Genomic DNA, 20,650 nt, shown 5'->3' with positions numbered 1-20,650 from the left:
AGGCGTGGCATAGGGAAAAGGAAAAATGTGAAGCGCGCCGCGCAAAAAAGGGCATGGTTTATGTGAAATAGTGGGTGTGGCTTACATGGGCGTGGCTAAAATGGGGTGTGGTTAGAGTCTGAGATGAATGAGGGATGCAGGGGGAAAGGGGGGTAGAGGGAGAGGGATGGAGGGACAGCAGACCCACATCCTACACCACAATAGCAATGTGTATTCCAGAGTTTAACCATCAGCAGATAAAGATACTCCAAACACCTGGTGTTGGCGCTTCAATCATCCCGCCACCATGGTTGTTATGGTGTCAGGATGATTGAAGCGCATTATTTCTATTATTACATTGTAATATAAAATGAAATAATTCAACTCACCATAATGCAGAATCAGTGGGACCACTGAGTGTGTCACCTGCTACGTCGCCTGCCACCAGATGCCATCAGGTTCCCCCAGCAGAGTCTGTCCTTACATCAGGTGCCCCCAGCAGAGTCTGTCCTTACATCAGGTGCCCCCAGCAGAGTTCATCCTTACATCAGGTGCCCCCAGCAGAGTCTGTCCTTGCATCAGGTGCCCCAGCAGAGTGCCTCCTTCCATCAGGCATTCCCAGCGGAGTGCCTCCTTACATCATGTGTCCCCAGTGGAGTGCCTCTTACATCAGGTGTCCCCAGTACAGTGCCTCTTACATCAGGTGTCCCCAGTACAGTACCTCTTACATCAGGTGTCCCCAGCAGAGTGCCTCTTACATCAGGTGTCCCCAGCAGAGTGCCTCAAATCAGTGCCCCCAGCGGAGTGTTGGCTGCAGATGGAGTGTTGTCTTCAGTCTAGCTACATCTCCTCAAGAGTGGTGACAAGGGGAGAGAGGTGTGTGGGTGGAGGCATGGTGACTTGGGGTGTTACAGACTGACTTGGGGAAGGTTGGAACAGGGTGGTGATTTGGGGGTGCAGGCATGATGGTGACCTGGGAGGTGCAGGCATGGTGGTAACTAGGCCGGAGGGGGTGGAGGCATGGTGGTGACTAGGCCTGAGGGGGTGCAGGCATGGTGGTGACTAGGCCTAAGGGGGTGCAGGAATGGTGGTGACTAGGCCGGAGGGGGTGTAGGCATGGTGATGACTTGGGGGAGGGGGTGCAGGCATGGGGGGAGGGAGATGCAGGCATGGTGTTGTCATGGGGGGGAGGCGGGTGCAGGCATGGTGGTGACATGAGGGGGAACAGGTATGGTGATGACATGGGGGAGGGAGGCAGGTATAGTGGTGACATGGGGGGAGGGGGCTGCAGGCATGGTGGTGATATGGGGGGAGGGGGTGCAGGTATATTGGCGACATGGGGGGAACAGGTATGGTCATGAAAAATGGGGGAGGGGGGCAGGTATGGTGGTGATATGGGGGGAGGGGGCTGCAGGTATGGTGGTGATATGGGGGGAGGGGGCTGCAGGTATGGTGGTGATATGGGGGGAGGGTGTTGCAGGTTATGGTGGTGACACAGAGGGGAGGGGGAAGCAGGTATGGTGGTGACACGGGGGGAGGGGGGAAGCAGGTATGGTGGTGACACGGGGGGAGGGGGGAAGCAGGCATGGTGGTGACACGGGGGAGGGGGTAAGCAGATATGGTGGTGACATGGGGGGAGGGGGGAAGCAGGTATGATGGTGACATGGGAGGAGGGGGGAGGGGGGAAGCAGGTATGGTGGTGACACAGGGGGAGGGGGGGAAACAGGTATGGTGGTGACACGGGGGGAGAGGGGGTGCAGGTATGGTGATGACACGGGGGAGGGGGAAGCAGGTATAGTGGTGACATGGGGGGAGGGGGTGCAGGTATGGTGGTGACATGGGGGAGGGGGGTGCAGGTATGGTGTGACACGGGAGAGAGGGGGGTGCAGGTATGGTGGTGACATAGGGGGAGGGGGGAATCAGGTATGGTGGTAACATGGGGGAGGGGGGTGCAGGTATGATGGTGACAAGGGGGGAGGGGGTGCAGGTATGGTGGTGACATGGGGTGCAAGAGGGGAGCCAGGACCATCAATGTCCCCAGCCAGCGGAGCCTCGGTCCTTCCATGCTGGGCCTCAGCCTATGAGAAGAGCATTGCAGGGAAAGCTCCAAGCCTCCCATGTAAGGAGAACAATATCAGTGCCCCTGCCCATACACTGAGTACACCCCCTCCCCTTATTACTCCTCTCCCCCATTACACTGACAGGCCACAACTACGTCACGGGTCAGTCAGAGAACTCCTGAACAGCCAGGTGAAGCCTCCCTTCTTCCCTCCCGTCACTCCCACCGTTCCCCGAGCCCCGACGCTCCCACGGTGTCCCCGCTCGTCAGACACACGGGGGCGGAGGATGACGGCGGTGGTGGGGAGGCTGATCACGTCTTCCTTGTGTTCAGTGGAGAGCCGGGAGGGGTTGCCAATCCCTGCAGCCAATAGGCTTCAGTGTACAATAGAATTTTCTATTTGTACACTAAAGAGAGAAGCCGATTGGCTGCCCCTCTCCCCTGCACTGAACACAAGCGGAAACAACTCTGTGACTGACTCGTGGAGGCGACTGCAACCATTTTTGTGGAGCCGTTGCCGTTTTTTGACAAAAACACTCACGATTTTCTCGGGACAAACCCAAAAATTCGGGAAAACACTCGGGACAAGATTAAGTCGGGACGAGGGTCCCAAAATCGGGATTGTCCCAGGAAAATCGGGACTGTTGGCAACTATGCTAGCTGCATGTGAAGAACCTGTCTCTCCCTTTAGGCCTCTTAGATATGATGAATACAGGAGATTACCTAACCTTATTAGCAGCTATGGATTGAGGATGTGATGTTTTTGATCACTTAACAATGTGATCATGTGATTCACTAAACTATACCACAGTAGTATGCAGTAATGTGCTGCAAACAAAGAGTTTTGCCTGTGTCAGCAATGCTGAGTTAAAGATAATGTTGTCGACCCTGAGAAATGATATATATATATATCATTATATCATATTATTTTTATATATATATTATATTTAATCAACAATACCTCTGAAAAAAACCTTCGAAAGCACTAAACTACAACCCTAAAACCCAAAACACTGAACCTAAAGGGTAGCGCTACTCCCAGAGGAGCCGCTGATTTTTTTTGCTCACCCAGCACTTACTGACACACCGTAAGATATTTAAAATAATTTATTACCCTTAAAGTGTATGTAAACACTCTCATATACCCAATGAAGTGAACAGCCTCAGGTGATACACAGAGATTAAACAAATCTCCCTACATAAGTTTTTCATGCATATCTGCTGTCTTTCCCTTGCTATATTCTTTAGAATTCTTACATCGTGTTAGAATTTTTACTTCCTCATTCTGCACTGTGAGTGTAATCTTGGCTTACCCTGGGAGACAGCTGATTGGAGGACAGGCACACACACTTTCCTCCACATAGGTAGAAGAACGAAGATACTTCCAGAGCTGTGCTATGACAAGGCAAGCTCTCTGCTAATCTATTAATAGCAACCTCCCCGACACACATTTCAGAGAACTTATCATGCTGATAACAGAGAAACGAAGCAGCCTAAACACACGTGACTTAGTGCTTTGGAGAGAGATAAGAAAACACTACAGATATATGTGCCTAGGTCAAATATATGGTTAAACACTAGAGATGGGCCCGATGTTCGAGTCGAATGTAAGTTTGACTCGAACATCGGATGTTCGCTTGTTCGTAGAACAAATGAACATATGGGGTGCTCGCGGGGCGCTCACCTGCCGACAAATGCCCTATAATGCACTGCGAGATCGCAGTGCATTAAAGGCTGCTGATTGGCCAAAGCATACACCTGACCTGTATGCTTTGGCCAATCACAGCACAATGTACAGGGTGCCTTTGGCCAATCATGGCTCAGGGGCTAAGTCCACGCCCCACACTATATAAGGCTGCTTACACAGCAGCCATGTATAGTGTTTATGGATGGAGATAGATTAGGCAGGTTAGTTAGTGGACTGAGCATGCAGTTAGTCTAGAATATATATAAAAGTGCAGCCAGTGCAAAAAATATAATACAGTGTAGTGTATATAACGCAGTGCAAAGTATATAGTGCAGTCAGTGTAATATATATATAACGTAGTGCAGAGTATATAGTACAGTCAGTGTAGTATATATAACGCAGTGCAGAGTATATAGTGCAGTCAGTGTAGTGTATATAATGCAGTGTAGAGAATAAAGTGCAGTGCAGAGTATATAATGAAGAGCAGTGCAGAGTATATAATACAGTGTATTGAAGTGATTAAAGGGAACCCTATGACAGAATTAAGAAAAAAATGCATGGGGCCCCCCAAAATGCATACCAGACCCTTATCTGAGCTAGTAGCCTGGCAGGCCAGGAAAGGGGGGGCGAATGAGTGCCCCCCCCGAACCATACCAGGCCATTTGTCCTCAACATGGGGAGAGTGCTTTGGGGTGATCTCTTCCCGACAACCCTGGCCAGTGGTTATCGGAATCTGGAAGTCCCCTTTAACAGGCCCCCCTATGTAAAAGGGGAATCGGGTACATCGTACCCCTACCCATTCACCAAAAAAGTGTCAAAAAAGTGAAAACCACAATAGACAGTTTTTGTCAAATCCCTTATTAAAAAATAAAAAGTGTCCCGTAATGTAAATCCACCTTTGAAACAAAATTGTAGTGATTTAGATTTTTTTAAGGAGGCATCAGTTTTAAGAACAAGGTTCATAGCCAATGGATATGGAAGTAAGGCCATAGATTCCCTTATAGTGGAAGTCAGTAGTAGAGATCGCCAAGAACTGTTGGGCGATAAAGCTACCCGAGAGGATAACACAGATGATTTTGGTTTGGCTTTTTTTTTACCACATATTCTAGTCAACACTGGGCAATGAAGAGGTTTATTAAAAGGCATTGGCCGATCATCAAAAATGACCTTGTTCTAGGTCCTGTATTGTCTGATCAACCTCGTGTCATATTTAGGGACACATCTAATTTAACCTCCCTGGCGGTTTTCCTGAGTGTGGCTCGGGGTTAAATTTCAGCACCATTAGCGGTAACCCCCAGCCACACTCGGGATTGTATTGCAGGATCCTGGTGCAGTATACTTACCTTGTCCCCAGGATCCTGCGATGTCCCCCCGCTTTGTTTGCGGGCTCTGTCCTCCGCCCGATGCCTCTGTGTGCCGGACTCCGTCCCCTGCGAGCGTTGCGATGCACGAGGGCAGAGCCCGGTGGCAAATTCAAAAAAGTGAAAAATCATAATAAATACAGTACAGTGTAATCTTACAGATTACATTACTGTATGAAATTATTTCACATCACTTTTGTCCCTAGTGGTTTGTCCAGTGCCCTACATGCAGTTTTATATGATATATACTGTTCTTTCTGCCTGGAAACTGGAGATTGTCCATAGCAACCAAAAAGTGTCCCTTTACGTCAAAAGTGGTTTTAGACCAGCTAGAAAACAGTGTTAGTAAATTAGAACACTTGCAGAATTGAGGGATAGTGAATCGTGGGGAAATTAATTTTATTATTATTATATTATTATTTTTTTATAATCATTTATATTTATTTATTTATAATTTATGATTTTGTGTTTCAAACTTAATCATACCCGGGATATCTACTAGACTTTTGTTTGGACAGATTTAAGTGTGTTATTGCTAAGAATTACAGGCCTACAAAATAAAACGCCAAATTTCTATGCAAAATAATTGTACTGCTTTGAGATGCAAAAATCTGACATAATCATACTGCCAGGGAGGCTACGGAACACAATAGCACCAAATGTTCCTGACCCGCCCACTAGACCTACCTTTTTTGGTGATCTAAAGGGGTATTATTTATGTGGGAAGTTCCAGGCCTGTAAAATTAATATTCATCAAGGTAGGAGGATTACTGAATTCACCTCAGCAGGTACAGGAGTCACTTTCCCTATAAAATTGTTCATTACATGCACGACGAAATGTGTCGTCTACCTGCTTAGGTGTCCCTGTGGCCTTGAATATGTGGGGTGCACTATTCGAATGTTGCACATTAGACTAGGGGAGCACATAACCAACATCCAAAAGGGTTTTGATAAGCATAATATTTCAAAGCAATTATTACAAATGGTTCAGAATATTTTCTAATATTCAGGCAATTATTCTCTGCAGTTTGGTATCTCCTTTCCAAAGGAGATGGCTAAATTTGGGATTCCAGTTGCCAGCACTGAACTCTTGGACTTACTAGGCTAACAATTTATCATTTTTTGTCATCTATATAAGAAGCGTTTGTTTCATCTAATTTAGGAAAACGTTGATAGTGACCTTTAAAACATTTATAATTTTCCTAAGATCAGAATCTGCATAGTTCTGATCAAAAATTCTCTCTTTATCTTAATGCAGACAGTTCTTGTTTTAGAGTGTCTACAATCCACTGGAGGACCACCTAAGACACCTTTGGACAGCAGCATTGGAGAGGTTAGTATTAAATGCACTAGCAAAGTTGGATGGACCTTTTGGGATAAAAGTTTTACATAAAGCTGAGCTGATTAAAAGATGACCATTGTAAGGACTCTTGTCAGTGTTAAATAGTTTGTCTCAACTCTCCAAAGCATTAATCATTTTTCATTCAAACAGTGGGTTGAATGACAAAAAAATGACTTGATTCACACATTCAAGGTGGATGGGGAAATCACACCCACCATCAGAATACATTGATCAGCACTGCCATTTATAGCCGGCAGCGATAATCGAGTGGCATTTATCCAACAAGCTGGCTGTACAGAAGTCGATCGGTAGACCAATTTCTGTTCAACCAGCCTGCCCATACATGGATCAAAATTTGTCTGGTCCCTGCTAAACCGACAACATTTAGAGGGATACAGTCTGCCTGCCCGCAAGTCCAAGGCACAACAGCTGCAAACCTCAAAGAATTAAATCCCTCTCCTGATGCTTTAGGGGCACACCCGATGTATGGGGACACTGTGATAGGGAACACCCAATGTATGGGGACAACTGTGATGGGGCACACATGATGTTTTAGGCCACTGTGATAGGGAAAACCCGATGTATGGGATCAACTGTTCTATGGGGAACCTTATGTATGAGGACACTGTGATAGGGAACACCCAATGTGCAGTATGAGGGCATTGCACAATAATTTGGTTATCTCTCTGTTCACTTTGCTTCCCCTGAGTGAATGATTTTGCAGTTCTGTACTCCTTGGTAAGTGTATCCTACACCATTAATCAAAAATAAAAGATAAAAATAAAGATCTACTAGGCACCGCAGTGACTTAAAGCATTGCAAGGGTAGCCAGTAATCATAGATAAAAATAATATATAAAGTGTCACGCTAAAGTGCTTCCCAAAAAAAATGTATTAAATAAACTACAAAGATCACATATATATGTATTAATAATCCTAAAATGTACCATAAGGGGTTTAATACTGTACTAGTGAAAGGGACTCAGGGAGTGCTAAAGGTTCACGGGTAAGGGGATCAAATTACTTGCCTTTCCCTGGATGCTGGCAACCCACACTATGCTACTGGGTCTAAATAAAGGAAAAAAAGAAAACAAATGCAGCCATCACATCTAATAATTAGTAAACTGCAATATTATACATTTTTTGTTTTTCTACAGTATATTCATTTAATGAGCAGAGTTAATGTTGGTGGAATTATCTGTTTGGTACTACCAGGGCATTGTGTCTGTTTTGAGTGTGTAGGTGGTTGTTTGGGTATTCAGGTGGTTTGGTGGTTAGGTATTATTGTCAGCAACACAGAGTTAGTGTGAACAATAGCCTTAATCGTATTTGCATTTTAACCACTTGCCCACTGGTGGGCACTTAAACCCCCTTCCTAACCATATTTTCAGCTTTTAGTGCTATCACATTTTGAATTTCAATTACTCAGTCATGCAACACTGTACCCATATGAACTTTTTTGTCACACAAATAGAGTTTTATTTTGGTGGTATTTAAACGCCACTGTTTTTTTTTTTTTTTTTTGCGCTATAAATGAAAAGAGACTGAAAATTTTGTAAAAAAAATGCATTTTTCTTTGTTTCTTTTATAAAATTTTGCAAATTAGTAATTTTTCTTCATACATTTTGTTCAAAATTTATACTGCTACATATCTTTGGTAAAAATAACAAAAATCTGTGTATATTGATTGGTCTGTGTGAAAATTATAGAGTCTACAAGCTATGGTGCCAATCTCTGAAAATTGATCACACCTGATCACACCTGATGTTCTGATGTTAGTGTCTCATTTCTTGAGACACTAACAAGCCAGGAAAGTACTTTCCCTTTTTGGAAAGTACACATTCCAAGGTATTTAGTAAGAGGCATGGTGAGTTTTTTGAAGTTGTATTTTTTTCCCACAATTCTTTGCAAAATGAAGATTTATTTTTTGCTTTTTACAAAATTGTCATATTAACAGGTTATTTCTTACACACAGCATATGCATACTTGAAATTACACCTCAAAACACATTCTACTATTCCTCCCGAGTATGGCGATACAACACATGTGTGAGACTTTTACACAGTCTGGCCACATACAGAGGCCCAACTTGCAGGGAGCACCATGAGGCGTTCTAGAGACATAAATTTATTTTCTTGACTACCTCTTACATTTTTGAAGGCCCTGGAGTACGAGGACAATGAAAACGCTCAAAAAAATGACCCCATTTTGGAAAGTAAACACCCAAACGTATAATCTATGAGGCATATTGAGTCTTTTGAACATGTCATTTTTTTCCACAAGTTTTTGGAAAATGTGAAAAGAAAATGAAAACATTTTTTTTTTACACAAAGTTGTCCATGTATAAGATTTTTTTAGCACATAGCATGTACATAGCAAAAAGTACACCCTAAAATATATTCTGCTACTCCTCCTGAGTATGGCAATACCACATATGTGAGACTTCTCCACAGCCTGGCCACATACAGAGGCACAACATACAGGGAGCACTATTAGGTGTTCTAAGGGCATACATTTCAAATCACTGATGTGGCACGGATGAGCACTGATGTGGCATGGATGTGGCACGAAAGAGTACTGATGTGGCATGGATGAGCACTGATGTGGCATGGATGTGGCATGGATGAGCACTGATGTGGCATGGATGTGGCACAGATGAGCACTAATGTGGTACGGATGTGGCATGGATGAGCACTGACATGGCATGGATGTGGCATGTATGATCACTGATGTGGCATGTATGAGCACTGATGTGGCACAGATGTGGCACTTATGAGCACTGATGTGGCATGGATGTGGCACTTATGTGGCATGGATGTGGCACAGATGAGCACTGATATGGCATGGATGTGGCAAGTATGAGCACTGATGTGGCATGGATAGGCACTGATGTAGCATAGATAGGCATGAATGTGCACTGATGTGGCCGGGATGAGCATGAATGAGGCATGGGTGGGCACAAGTGAGGCATGAATGAGGCATGAATGGGCATGGATAAGCCCTGGTTGAGCATGGATGAGCCATGTATGAGCATGAATGAGGCATGAATGAGCCATGGATGGGCATGAATGAGCCATAGATGGGCATTAATGAGCCATGGATGGGCATGTATGAGCATGGATGAGCCATGGATGGGCATGGATGGACATGGATGGGCATGGATGAGCATATATGAGGCATGGATGGGCCATGGATTGGCACAGATCAGCACTGTGGGCACTTGAGATCCAGCCCACAAGAGCTGCTGCAATTGCTCCCTTCTCTCCTCATACACTGTACTGATTGGTCTGAGGAGAGGGGAGGAGCTGAACTGGACATGCTCCGCTTTGTTGACAATTGATTGCTGGACGGAGCGATCACGTGGCAAAGGGCTGCTGTCATTAGCCCTTTACTCCATTCAGTGACGTGCCGGGTGCAGAGGAACCGAAGGTGGCGGACATTCCTGAGTGTGCGCCCCAGGGGGCACGCGGGAAGCGCGACTCTGGAAGGACACCACTGTAGCCATCATTCGGCTATGGCACGGTCGGAAAGTGGTTAAAATATGCCCAATTTCCAATACTTACTATGTAGGAAGTGGACTGTTTTCAAGAGATCCATTATTAGTGGCTCAATCTTTTGTCTTGCTAGGAACACAGCAAAACAAATGCAGAGGGTAAGCTTGATCAATCGATCAACTTGGTACATTCAGCCTGCCCATTATTGGTTTGAATCTTCCTGCTGAAATGGCAGACATTCGAACCATGTATGGCCAGCCTAAGTGTTCATGTTATCTGTTTACAGATGAAAATGTGAAGAGCATTTAAAATAAAATAATAGAAATGTACTATTAAAATAACCCTTCCTTTCCCCATTAACAAATATGATCTTCCTCTGATTCTAGCTCGGTCTGACACAGACTGTTCTTCTTCTGTGAAGCTAAAGGGGTTCAAAATGAAACAGAATTGCTTAAAAAAAGCAGAAAGAATGCAATCTAATCCTCAGTTTAATTTTTTCATTTTACCGCAGTAGAAACACGAAAGGTGAAATCTGATTGGTTGTGATGGCTAACACTTATGGTCATAAGGCCTATTATTCTTCATACAAAAAACTGTGAACTTGAAACCAAATTTCTAACTGGTTGTAGCACAGTACATATCCATTATTCCTTTTCTTCTGTTTTATAAATGAGCTGCTTTTAAACACAGCACACATGTGTAAGAGCTCTGATCTTTTAACTGTGGTGGGAGTGATTTTCTTTTTCAGAATCAGGCTTTTCCTTCTTTCTTTGTTCATCCTCATCAGTGCAGTGATAATGTCATATTGGAATTAAGCCTCCACATCTTACTGTGATCTTCTTGTGTTCCTATATATCCCCCAGCAGACGTTTACAGAAAATCCGCTCCCATCATGGGTTAAATATCCTCCAGTATTTCCACATTAGATAAAAGGAAAACAGTAAGAAGTGATAACATACTTAATAATGATAGTCTCCATGGAAACTAAGTTTTCTCTAATAAACAAGAATAAAAAGAAGAATTTATACTAAAATGATAAAGATGAAAGGCAAAGAAACATAACTCATGGCATTTCATTGTACAGAAAGCATGAGAAATCAGTGGAGTTGTGTTAACCTGCAGGGTTGGAAATCTTTGCTTGTCATTACCAGCATGTTCTAAATACAGACAATTTAAATATCTGCAGCTTTATCTTGTACCAGTACTTCCTCTTATAATAAATGTACCAGCAATGTATCTAACACATTATAATGGTGTAAAAGGAATGTTCTGTTCATGGCATATCTCTCTGTCTGTCCCTTTCCCCTGTGTACATCTTTCCCACATCTTTGTTCCACCATTGTGGGTTTCTTCTGCAGCCTACTCTGTATGGGGCCAACAAGACTTTAGTCTTGGTTACTGCAAATATCAAGTAAGCCCAAAGCAGCAGAGCAGGCCAGCATAGCTTCCAACTGTCCCTGATTTGGAGGGACTGTCCCTGATCTGGAACAAGGTCCCTTTTTCCTCCTCATTTGTCCCTCATTTTGGTCTGATCTATGTAGTTGTATATAAAATACACTTTTTTCTTTCAAAAAGTGTTTCCAAGTGCTAAACCTTGCATCCAATTTCTAAATTGCTGCATTGGTAAATTCATTTAACTAATATATATATTTTTTTTGTATAATTCACCTTTGAGGGGACGTGGCAGGGTGTGTCCCAAGTCTACATATTTTTGCTAATAAATATCCCTTGTTTGCATCATAAAAAGTTGGCAGGTATGGGCCAGGAGTCTCCACAAATTTGGGTTTTGGTGGTTACTTTGATTACATCTGCATCCTTATTATATGTAAATGCTTAGAGAAAGGTAAAGACAGCAAGTGCCAGGAGACCATTAGTAGTAAAAATGTCTATTAAAAGAGTTTTGTTTGACATATACCAGCTGTCCTGATTTGTTTTTCCTTATTAAAATGTAGGTAAACCTACATTTTAAAAGCATGGGACATATTCCTGCGCAAACATTGAGGTCATGTTTACTCATGAAAGTAGAACAAGATGCAGTAAATAGCTGGTGATCATGCCAATCCCCTTGCGCACCCCACAAAAGTAGATCCTTGCTAGCGTGGTCATTTTGTACCTTCTTCTTCTCTTGGTCCTTCAGGATGTTGTGCTGATACACAACCCCACTGAGCCCTCCTCAGATGAGATGTTCCATCTGAGCTGTGGTTAAGGACATGCACCCTGCCTTTCCCAAGAGCGATTAGATGGGAGTAATTGTATTCATATGACCACTCAAAAAAAGAGCGTTTGTAAGGTATTTGGAGCAACGTTTTTTACACGAATGTGGTGTTTATAGTTATCTAATGCAAGTGATGTTATTGCCTGGCTCAATAGAGTATATTTTACAGATGTTTCAAATTTTCACGTGCATATCAATTTCCAAAACTTGTTTCAAAGCAAAAATAAAAGTCAAAAGAAACAGTTTAAATGTCCACCAGTATCCATCTACAGGTAAGAGAGCAGCTACAGGATACAAATGCAGGGACATTTGTTTAAAAAAAGGCAGTCATTTGTAATTACTTCAGTACTGAGCACTTTCAACCCCTTCTTGCCCAGGCCAATTTTCAGCTTTCAGTGTTGTCACACTTTGAATGACAATTGCTCAGCCATGCAATACTGTATGGGTTTTTTTGTCATTTTTTTTCATACAAGTAGAGCTGGTGGTATTAATTCAACACTGGGTTTTTAATTTTTTTCCAAATAAACAGAAACAGACTGAAAATTTGGGGAAATAAAAACAATTCTTTTAGTTTACGTCATAAAATTTACCATCGATGTGGGCTGATGAGGCTGCAATGATGGGCATGATAGGACGCACTGATGGGTACTGATGAGGTGGCACTGATGGGCACTAATCAGGCGGCACTGATGGGCACTGAGGAGGCACTGATGAGGCATCACTGATATGCGACACTGATAGGCGGCACAGAAGGGCATTGATAAGTGGCACTAATGAGCACTGATGCAGAGGCACTAATAGGTGGCACTGATAGGTGATAGACAGAACTGATGAGCACTGATAGGCAGCACTGATAATCAGTGTACATGTCCCCTGTCACGCTTGCCGTTTACCGGCTCTGCTTTCCTTTCCTGTGATAGTGCGTGAGGAAAGTACTGCCGATAACTGATCACAGTATAAAGGGCTGCTGTGATGGGCCCTTTACCTCAATCTGTGATCAGTTGTGTCCGAAGGACACAGCAATCACAGAGCACGCTGGATGCGCACTCCAGGGGGTGCACGGGGGGGCGTGGTTCCAGGAGGACGTTCATGGACACCCTCTCACCTGTAGCTGACGTTTGGCTATAGCACGGTAATGAAGTGGTTAGAAAATTTTATAAGTCCCTAGTCTTTAAAGTGAAATATACCTGAAAATAAATTCTTTATTCACGTATTCGAGTCTGTACATTGGAGACTTGAAGGGGGGCAGGCTTCATTTAATTCTTTAATATACTTTTTACAGAGAGGCACATACCAGTTTTATTGATGTAAGGCAAAAAATCAAGGGTCTTCAAAACTAGGAATAAATCAGAGATCCAACTTCCAGGCTTTCACCAATGTGTTATCTTCCGGCATATAGCAAACACGTATAGATATATATACAGTATAAACAATGGCTCTGCGCTTAGAACACACATTATTATTATTATTAGGCACATGTCATGATAACTGATCCATGGAAATACATGCTTTGTTCATTAATATAAAAATATTTCCCCCGTTACACCACTTTTACCTACAGGTAAGCCTATAATAAGACTTACCTGTAGGTATGTGAATATCTCCTAAACTTGCACAGTTTAGGAGATATTTACTGTATCCGCATGTGCCGATGTCATCCGCACATGCACACTGAAGAAACGACCCACTTGTGCAATTTTTTCAGTAGCCGCACCATGACCGCCGGAGCCCGCAAACCCGGAAATAACTCTGGGAGACATGTCATCGGTCACAGTGGTGTGCGGGACCCGCTGCAACAGCTTCGATCTAAGGTAAGTATTTCAGAATGAGCTAGTATACTAGGTTTTTTTATTTTTTTCCCCCTGAGTTTACAACCACTTTAATATCACAATTTTGTTTATTAACAATTTCCTATATATGGTCCAATTTCTGGCTTCACCCTTTGCTGACCACTAATGAAAATAAAAACTTTTGCACATCTGACTGTGGACCAGTTACTGCAGTAGAGAACTTAAAGTAATTTTTGTGTTCTGTTTCTACATTTGTACATGCTGTACATGGTTGAAAAAAAATGTAAACTTTCTGGGATCAACAATTGGGGTTTAATGTAGCCAGTCAAAATTACCTGATTGATCCTCAAAGGTATAAACATTAGAAAAACTATTTTAAAAAACAGCATTTATATCGTTTATTACTCAAAGATTAAACCTAGGGTTCTGCAATAAAGGAAAGAATCCAGAGAAATTAAACCTAAAACCTAATTTCCTCTAAGCATAAATCATGCTTTAACAGTGTCACAATACAAAGCCAGTACAGAACTATTGATGTCATTGTATATTAGAAAAGCATGTTATATCCTTCATGACAGCAAAAATATATCTTAAGAAGATACACTGTACCAGAATACTGTAAAATTTAAACTACTGAGAAGATAAAGTCAACCTACTGAAGAGTCCATTTATTTATTTTTTTTTTCTTTTTAAACAAGATTTTTATTGAGCATATTGACATGTTACATCACATTCTGTAAACAGTAGGTCGCTTTACATCTCATTGAAGATAACATGTTACCTCTACACATATAACACATCCAGTTTCACATGTTCTGCAGTTATCTCTTTCAATATTAAAACAACCTTCTACCTCATTCAACCTGATTGTTTTGCTCTTTTTTTTTTTTTTTTTTAAAGTAAGTCTTTATTTATATGTATATCATATTTTACTAGAAAACCGCTCAGAAAGAAGAGCGCCTGGACAGTCAACATAAACATTGGAACTTTAGTTTCAGACAGAGAAAAAACAAACTCTTACAAGACCCCCTCCCTGTATGGACTCCCTCCCCTCCCTTCCCACCCCCCCTCATTATTTATCTGCCCCTAATATTGTATGCATCCATTCTTTCAACACTCTACTGTCCACCCTCATCATTGCCTAGATTCTTTCTTCTCTATTGCTCTCCTCCTCCTCTTCTACCGATAAGGTATTTTTGGACTCAGTCCACCTACACCACACTTTCCTAAATTTTTGGGGGGCTCCTCTCGCCTCGTATGTCATTCTATACATAAGTACATCATCATTTATTATTTTTATCCACATTCCCAGGGTGAGTTGTTCACCATGTATCCATCGTCGAGCGATCAGTTTTCTCACCCCAAAATAGAGAAGTCTAAGGAACAGTTTAGTATTTATATTCATCTCTTCCTGATCAAAGATCCCCAGCAGGCACCTCATAGGAGAGCATATGTTTGGAAGACCAAAGTGGTCAGATATGAACTCAGTCACCTGAGACCATAGAGGTCTTACCTTAGGGCAATCCCACACCATATGAAGGAAAGTTCCCTCATCTCCCCTACATTTATGGCATTCTGGGTTGTCCCTTCTGTGCATTTTAAATAGTCTAGCTGGAGTGTAGTACATCTGGTGTAAATATCGAAGCTGTATCATTCTATCCGTGGAGGAAATCACCGATACGAAATATGTATCAAGTACCTCCTGCCACAATTCCTCAGTCAGTTCCGGAATGAAAGTCGTCCACCTACTTCTGGTCCTAGCAGTCAGGTCAGGTCCTCCCAATCTAATCTCCTTGTAGTATCTGGATATACGCTTAGTCGGTTCCGGGTCAATCAGGACCTTTTCCAAGGCTGTGTTTTGTACCTTCACCTCCCCCCTCCCGAACTGGGCTGTCACTGCGTGCTGCAGTTGGGTATATCTGAACTGCCACGTCCTAGGTACACCAAACTGCTCCCTCAGTTGTGCGAAGGATGTTAGCCTGCCATCCTGGTATATGTGATGTAGATATTTTATCCCAAATTTGGCCCATCCATGCCCATCCTCTATTTTGCAGAACTCTTTTAGAGATTTATTATACCAGAGGGGACAATTAGGTGACAACCATAGCGGGTCATCCATTATTTTCTGCGCACAAAGATGGAATACCCTACCTGGTAGTGCCATAACAGATCCCATCCCTCTCCCTGGTATCTCTTTTCTAAACAGAATGTTCAGTAATGTTTCCTGTGATGTGGCAACAGCCGCCTCCAGTAGAGTAGTGGCATTAGGTATCTGGGGGAAACATCGCCAATGCAAGAATGTCATTTGGGATGCAAAGAAATAGGATCTCATGTCCGGCATAGCCAACCCCCCCCGAGTTATTGGTAGTTTCAGGATTGCTAGGGATAACCTGGGAGCCTTGGTTCCCCACAAGAAATCCACCACAATGGAGTCTATGCGTTTAAACGTTTTCACCGAGACATATACAGGTGAGTTCGACAGAACGTACAACAGCTTTGGCAGGATAATCATTTTAAATAGGTTTATACGACCCATCACTGTCAATGGCATATTCCTCCACCGCTGCACCTTCTCACGAAGAGCCTCCACTACCGGTCTCAAATTAAGGTCTATATACCCCGAAATGGGAAGTTGAATCACAACTCCCAGATACTTAAAGGATTGGGACAGTTGAATGGGGGATTCCGCCGGGACCGTCACTGTGTCATCTATAGCAAACAGGGATGATTTGCTCCAATTGATACGGAACCCAGAGTAGTCTCAGAATTCCTGTATCAACCGGAAGGCCGTAGATAACGAAGCACCCGGATCTTGGAGATACAAAAGCATTTCGTCCGCATAAAGGGAGACTCGCTCCTCAATCCCCCCCACCCGAAGTCCATTCAGATGGGGAGTATCCCTTATCTTTGCCGCAAGTGGCTCTATGGCCAAAGCAAAAAGAAGGGGGGATAGCGGGCATCCCTGCCTGGTCCCCCGGAGGACAGAGAAGGGCTCAGATATAATGCCATTTACCCTCACCCTGATCAATGGGTCAGTGTATAACAGCTTCACCCAGGATATAAATATAGGCCCGAATCCCAATATCTCCAGGAGACCAAACAGATAGGCCCACTCGACCGAATCAAAGGCCTTCTTGGTGTCCAAAGAGGCCACCACTCTCTCCCCGGAATTGTCATGGTCTGTCTGTAGGTTAATAAATAACCTTCTAACGTTCATTTGTGCACAGCGCCCTTGTATAAAGCCTGTCTGATCTGGGTTAACTAGTTTTAAGATTACCGACTGCAGTCTCCCCGCCAATACTTTCGCTAGTATCTTGGTGTCGACATTCATCAATGAGATGGGTCTATAGGATTCACATTCTTTAGGATCTTTTCCCCCTTTATGTATCAGGACCACCAGGGCCTCTCTCATAGAGGGGGGAAGTTTCCCTTCCCGCCGCGCAGTCAGGAACACTTGCAATAGTCGGGGCGCCAATCCACCCCTAAAGGTAGTATAGCATTCCGAGGGTATACCATCTAGGCCCGGAGATTTCCTAGGGGCAAAGGAAGCTATCGCCCCCGCAACCTCCTCCACAGATATGTCAGCCTCCAGCTCTGCACGGTCTAGATTTGTTAACTTAGGAAGATCAATATCATTCAGATAATTTTCTAGAGTGTTACCTCCCGGTGGGATGCATGACTTGTAAAGTTCTTTGTAGAATTGAACAAAGACTTGCAGTATACCCTCGGAATCACTCACCTCTACTCCACCCTGACCATAAATACTCATTATACAGATGGGTGTGTATTCTGGTCGTGCCAAATATGCCAACAGTCTACTATTCTTGTCCCCAAATTCAAAGATACGTCTACGTTGCGCAAGTCCGAGTTTGGTAGTCTGGTCAGTCAGTATTTCCTTGTATGCCCGTGTCTTATCCTGGAGAGTATACAAACCCTCTCTAGTTGGTCGCCTAACGTATTCTGCCTCAGCTAGGGATACCTCACGTTCCCTATCCATTATTGAGGAGGCTAGTTGCTTCTTGAAGCCACCCACCTCCGCCATGAACACCCCTCGTAGAGTAGCTTTGAATGCCTCCCACTTTATTAGATCTGAGCCAACTTCCTTATTTTCCTTCCAGAACTGCTGAATAGTCTCATTACATTTAATTTTAACATATTCCTCCTGCAACCAACTAGCCTCCATCCTCCAGTGTCTGATACCCTGTCTCTGTCCCACTACAATATCCACCAGTATGGGTGAATGGTCCGAGTGCACTCTAGGTAAGTACCTCGCCCCAGCCACCAGTTGCAGTCCCTCAGGTTCAACCAATACCGTGTCTATCCTAGACAGTGTTTTATGTGTCTCAGAGTAGCAAGAATATTCCCTGATCTCTGGGTGTCTCACCCGCCATGCATCACAGAAGCCGTGGGCTGACATCCACTTCGCAAGCGGTGTTGGCGTTCTCGGCGGTGCATCGATCTTTTCCATTGTCGGATCCACCACTGCATTCAAGTCCCCCAAAATGAAAATCCTCCCCTCTGCTATCTCAAAAGTCGCTTGAAGCATATCATCCAGATGAGACAAGGAGAAGGGAGGCGGGACATACAAGTTCACAAAGGTCATGAACCTGTTATGCACCTTTATCACTGTAATAACATATCTACCCTTTATATCCGTTTTTATTGCATGAATACATATGGGTAGGGATTTAGCCACTAGTGTGGACACTCCCCTAGCAAATGAAGAGTAACTTGCATGGTAAGCCCCAGCAATATGCGCCCTTTTTAAAGAGAGAGTCCTGGAGCCCTGCAGATGTGTCTCCTGCAACATTATTAAGTGCGGTTTATATTTTTTTAGATAATCAAAGACCAGCGATCTTTTAAATTTGGAGTTAAGGCCTCTAATGTTCCAGGAGATCACTCTAAGGTTCACAGCCATAGTGGGTAAAGCAAGAATCTCCCCCCCTCCCCCTCCTCCTCACTCCCAGCGTTCAGGTAGGGCATCCTCCAGGGCTCCAGCACCTCCCCTCCCCATCCTGGTGAGCAGCAACATATAAGGCAGACAGCAGATATCAAAAAAGAGCTTGAAATCATGAGCATACACAAAGCATAATGATAGTTTTCTCTGATACTTCCCCCCTCCCCCCCCCTTGTCCCCCTCCCCCCACCCTGTACCCGCCCCCAACTTGCAAGGCACTTCATTCCCAAAACCTTTAACCTAAAAGAGGTTATAACGGATGTGTGTTTTCAAAAGAAACACACAGGCTCCAGCACTGTGAGGTGTGAGTTCAATTGTGAGAGGAAAAAAACCCCCACAGAAAACAAAAAACCTGCAACACAGAAATAAAAAAATATATAAGTGTTTAGGGAGAAGAGGCAGACTTCTTGTTCCACTCCTCAGGTCTCAAGTGAAAATAGGTAAACAACAAAAAACCTCTGTTTCCGAAAGGAGAAAGAAACCTACAGATTCCTTCGGTGTTAAAAGTATTCTTGAGCATTTGAAAGCAGCAAACATATATCTTCTGTAGTCCTCCGAACTGCCGGGTGCATAAGGCCAAATTTGAGGGCTCCATTCAGTGCCTCCCTACACCTTATAAAGAGGGTTGTGGGGAAAAAAAAAAAAAAAGGGGGGGGGCGGTAAAAGAGCAGCTCAGCGTCCGCCATATTTCCTTCTCCTGACATCCCTTATCCCCCAACATCTTCATCTGTATGTAGTAGTTTAAGGTGATCTTGGAGAGCCCCCTCTTCTCGATCGTCCCCTCGCATCCAGCCAATCAGCAGCCTCCGTGGGGGTGGTAAAAAAATGTGTTTTACCATTATCCACAATGCGTAGTTTTGCTGGGTATAGCATACTGTACATCAGGTTCATTTCTCTAAGCCGTTTCTTTATCGGATAGAAGGAAGCCCTCTGTTTTTGCATGGTGGCAGAGAAATCAGGATAGATAGATATCCGATAATTATGACACTTCAGCTCAGGGCCTGTCCTGGCTCCTTTTAGGATATTTTCTCTGTCCCTGAAGTGCAGAATCTTTGCTATCATGGGTCTGGGGATTGCTCCCTTTGGTGGTGGTTTACCTGGTACACGGTGTGCCCTCTCTATAGCAAACATAGCAGTGAAAGTTCCAGGGGCCATATTCTCCTTCAGCCATTCCTCCAGGAATTCCTCAGGATGACAACCTTCCACTCCTTCAGGGAACCCCACCAGCCTTATGTTATTTCTTCTCATGCGGTCCTCCATGTCGGCCATTTTAAGAGTGTGCTCAGAGAGGGTCTTTTTAATGACTTGGTTATCAGTGGACATAGGTCTAACAGTGTCCTCCAGAGCAGCAATGCGAAGATCAGTAGCCTGGGCTTTTTCTCTAAGCTTCTGCATATCATGTTTCATAAAGGAGAGTTCCATTTGCAGTTCCCCAAAGTGGTCTAGCAGCTTAGCCTGACACCCCTGTATGGCAGCCATTATTTGCTTAAGGGACGGTTCTCCCTCCTCCTCCAGGGCTCTGTCTGTATCATGTATGGGCCCCTCGTCCCTGTCCAGTGATCTCCCCCTGCGCATAGTACGGTCCCTCTGTATTCTGGGACTCACCCGACCAGAGGAAGCAGGCTGTGGTCTTTCTGTGTCCTCATGCTGCTGCTGGAGCGGCGGCCATTCCTCATCCTCCTCTCTGCCCGGCGCCGCGGCGCCATCTTGAGAGCCCCAGGCATAACGGGCCAGTCTCTCCCCCGGTGTTTTTGGCCACGGAGGCCC

This window comes from Aquarana catesbeiana, linkage group LG07 (genome assembly GCF_042186555.1).
Source record: "Aquarana catesbeiana isolate 2022-GZ linkage group LG07, ASM4218655v1, whole genome shotgun sequence".
Lineage (NCBI taxonomy): Eukaryota > Metazoa > Chordata > Amphibia > Anura > Ranidae > Aquarana > Aquarana catesbeiana.
This window is presented reverse-complemented; position numbering follows the sequence as displayed.